Source organism: Myodes glareolus, chromosome 26 (assembly GCF_982192425.1).
Source record: "Myodes glareolus chromosome 26, mMyoGla1.1, whole genome shotgun sequence".
Taxonomy (NCBI): domain Eukaryota; kingdom Metazoa; phylum Chordata; class Mammalia; order Rodentia; family Cricetidae; genus Myodes; species Myodes glareolus.
In genome coordinates this window covers 34,019,248-34,023,669 of record NC_142051.1, presented here as the reverse complement: position 1 = coordinate 34,023,669, position 4,422 = coordinate 34,019,248, and positions in this window count along the sequence as shown.

Genomic DNA, 4,422 nt, shown 5'->3' with positions numbered 1-4,422 from the left:
AAATGACCTCCATCTCCAACTTTCCTGGTACTTACAGAAGAAGTGGCATGTGTTCATGCATTCATTATATTTACGTATTCAGTCCTTGATAAAGAGAAGGGGTTAATTTTTTTTTGTTGTTGTTCAGGAAGAAACCATTAGCTAATCCACAAATCGCACTTTTATTTATTCTTCCATTGTGAGGGATACACATCTGTTAGCTTAAGTGAGATCTCCTGCCTTACACAGTCTCCCTGTGGAAAAAACAATATTGACCAAGTCTCCGATCGTGCCTGACGTGAAATTGATACACACTCAGAATCATGGAAATTTTCACTGGAAAGTACCTTTGGGTGGAACTGAGAGGCATTGGAACCAACTGTGACCTTCACATTCGTTGTCATTTATAGAAGTGGGAATACATGCAGTGAAGATAGAATGTTTACACAGTTACCCTGATTGGCGGCATAAATGAGGTCCCGGTGACCATGTCCGAGATGGCAGTCTGGCTCCAGAGTTCTGCACAGCTAAGGAAACTGAGACTAAAAAAGGGTTGTTGGCAGCTCAGAGATTATGCAGTCCTCTGGGAGCACAGCCGAGTTCAGCACATACACACACAAATGATAAGTGTTCTGCAAACAGAATGTTGGGGCCTCATGTCAGAGAAACAGACTTTAGCCATAGACCAGTAGCTGCAGGGGAAGGGAGGAGAAAGAATTGGAAAATGCTGAGGTAAAGTATAGGTAGAATTTCCTGTTCTACCAGGCAGCTCCCAAAAAACCACACAGAGACTTACTATTGAGTATAAATGCTTAGTTGATAGCTTAGGCTTGCTACTAACTAGCTCTTACAACTTAACTAACCCATCATTCTTATCTATGCCCTACCACATGACTGTACCTTTTTACAACACAGCATGTTCATCTTGCTTCTCCCTGCATCTCCTGGCAACTCCACCTTTCTTTATTCCCATGCTCTCTCTCTGTCCACAAGTCCCAATTAATCTCTTCCTGCCTAGCTGTTGGTCATGTATCTCTTTATTAAACAAAATCTTCCCCTTCCCACTCAGCCAATATAGACGCAGGTTACCAAAGAGAGCAAAGTTTAACTACTATAGGCACCTTGAAACTGGGTGTGCGGACATTCATCTGTAATCCCAGCAGCTGCAAAGGCATCCTCAGACCACATGTGGGGTTTAAGGCCAGTCTGAACTGCATGAGACTCTATCTTAAGAATACAGATTCACCCAACTTTGCTAAATGACCTTAATCCAACAGTTGTTTGTTTTTCCCATTTAACTTCCATAGATGGGCAAAATCATTTTCTGAAGCCTAGTGAGAATTCTGTTCCCTCAGGCACTGGCTCTGTTGCTGTCACTAAAGGTAGCTTTAACTAAATTTCTATCCTTATATTTATGAATAAGATTAAAGATTCGAATGTTGGGGTAAAAACCTGCTAGCCCAGAAAGGTTGGGTTGCAACTAGTTAATCTTCTTTCCTTGCTGGCATCTCTGAAAGACCTGGGCTTCTGCTTTGCCAAACCAGAAAAAGCTGCACCGCTTCAAATCCCTCTCTGCTACTTCCTGGATTCCTTCTGATGCTCTATGATCACTTTCTATTGCTAATGCCTCCTGACCCAACATTAACTTTATTTAGTTGACACAAATGCAAACTCAGGATTCACAGTGTGATCAAATATTCCCTGATGTAACAGTAGCAAAATTACAGTTATGAAGTAGCAACCAAATAATTTTATGGTTGGGGGTCACCGCACCATGAGGAACTGTATTAAAGGGTCACAGCAATAGGAAGGTTGAGAACCACTGCTTTAAGAGGTGGAGTCTTGTTAGAGGAAGTACATCACTGGGGAGAGCTGTGAGGTTTCGTAACCTCACCCCACTTCCTGTTCTATTTCCTAAGTGCAGCTAAAATGTCATCTCTCCGTTTTCTGATTGTGGGGTCAGCCTCTTGTTCCTATGCCTGTCCCACCAAGATGGACTGTATCCACTCTAAAACTATAAGATGTTAAGTTCCCTGTTGGACCCTGCACTTTTCTATGGATACCCACACCCGATCCAGGCTCGCGCCTTCCTGAACTCGGGCCCACGAGAATGGACGATTGTCCTGAGGGTTTAAAACAGACACACACAAAAGAGACCTTGCTCACTTACCAAGAGTAAATGGCCACTTTATTAAACTCAAGTCGGGTATTTATACCAGTGGGCAAGGAGGATCGAAAGGGCAAAGCCTCCTCCCATCAGGAGCAGGAGATTAAAGGCTCCAGTGCCTCAGGCAGAATCAGCTGGGAGGGGTCAGGTGTGTGGGGCCCACTGCTAGAACCTTGAATACAGGCGAAATCACCATAACAAAGAGAGTCAAGTTCTTCCGAAGCTATCCCCTCAAGCCAGTGCTAGTGCAGAATCTCCAGGGAACCGGAGGTCACAAGGCCCTGCGAATCGCCAAGGAGAAGGGAAAAAGACCTTGGTACCTACAGTTCCCCACCTAAGCTGCTTCTGGTACTTATCATAACAACAGAAAACTATCTAATACAGTGTGTGGTACAGCAGGATAGAAAATTGGGCTTAGCTCATTCACAGATTTTATGGCCTAGTGTGCTATTGTTAAAATGACTCTGTTATTAAGTTGTGGAAATTTGAATGTGATTGGCCCCCATAAGCTCATAGGGAGTGTTGCTATTAGGAGGTGTGACCTTGTTGGAGGAAGTGTGTCACCGTGGGGGTGGGCTTTGAGGTTTTCTTTGCTCAAGCTACTCTCATGGTGGGAGACAGTTCACTTCCTGCTGCCTGCAGCTCAAGATGGGTTAACTCTCAGCTCCTTCTCCAGCACCATGTCTGCCTGAATGCTGCCAAGTTCTGCCACGATGATCATGAACGAAACCTCTGACACTGTGAGTTACCCCACTAAATGTTTTCCTTTATAAAGGTTGCTGTGGTTAGGGTGTCTCCTTACAGCAACAGAAACACTAACTACGACAGGAGCACACTTGCTCCCTCTCACCATGCTATGAGGCAGGAAAAGGATCCTCACTGGATTCTGGCCCCAGACCCGTTGCCTTTCCAGCTTAAAAAAAAAAAAAAAAAAAAAAAAAAAAAAAAAAACAAGAAAAAACCCAAACAAATAAAACTTTATTTGTTGATGGTACTGCCTGACCTCGCAGCTTCTATTGCGGTCACAGAAAACAGACTAAGACAACAACAGACTACATTGAGGAAAGACTTCCCCAGTTTGATAGTTGAGGATTGCTAAAATCCGGGCAGTTCCAGAATCTAATTCTCACAGCGGTTTAAAGCTGTAAAGACTCTCCTGGCACACTCTCAAGTCCAAGTCTCTCAGCACAGCCGTCAGTGCCCTTCAGAGCATGGCCCTTCTGTGTCGTCTGCGTAGTTCCACAGTCCTGGCTTGTTCTCACTGCCAGATCAGCAACTGAAGCACCTGGGGCTGTTTTTCCTCCTTCCCACGGAGCGTGTCCTCCAACCTGCACCTCCACTCAGGTGCTTGCTCTAGCCTTTCTGGCGCCCATGACTTCTGTTTACCAGGAAGTGTCCTCTGCTGTCTCCAAGGGATCCCTGCCCTTCAGGTCGGCCTCCACAAATAATGATTCAGGCTCCGCACCCCCTGGTTGACCCTGAGCTAGGCACCTATTGCATTCAGTGCCTATCTCGTAAAATCTGCCATCATCATGAATGAGTCCTTTGAGCTATGCCCCAGGGAATATGAGCTTTCGTGGAAGATTCCCCAAACTCTTCCTCTGAGTGCTATGTACCCCTTGTGTTGCTCCATATGTCATTATTTGTATAGGTCTTCTGCATGAGTAAGACAAGGGCTTATACATCACCTTGGCCTAAGAACCTCAAACGTGGAAGTGCTTAACACATAGGTCAGGGATAACGATACTGAGCTCTGTCTTCACTATAGGTCTTATCCACTTCCCAACTACATTTGTCTTTCAGTTCCTATTACTTGTCATGCTTCAAGAGATCCACCTGGTAGAACTGAACTAGCAACATCCAGATTAACTAAGGGTAACCTTGTAAGTTTAGCTTGTAGTTTTCAACAGATGACTTGGGAATTGGTCTTCCAACCCGCATCATCTCCTGAACCTCATTTCAATTTCCTAAGGTCTGCTAGGCACCTTTAGTTGAATGTCTACCAACACTCAAAATTCAGAACGTCTTCATAGAAAAACCACATCTTCCAGTGCTTCACCAGAGTGGCACACACTGTGGTCCTGGGCTGTGGAGACATAGGCATGAAAAACCATGTGTTTGATGCCAGCCTGAGCTACATTAAGACTGTATCAAACACATACACACACACACACACACACACACACACACACACACACACAGTGGAATACTTTTTTTGTACACTGTGAAGATGTATCTTTGCCAAGGTGCCTTCTGATTGGTTTAATAAAAGAGCT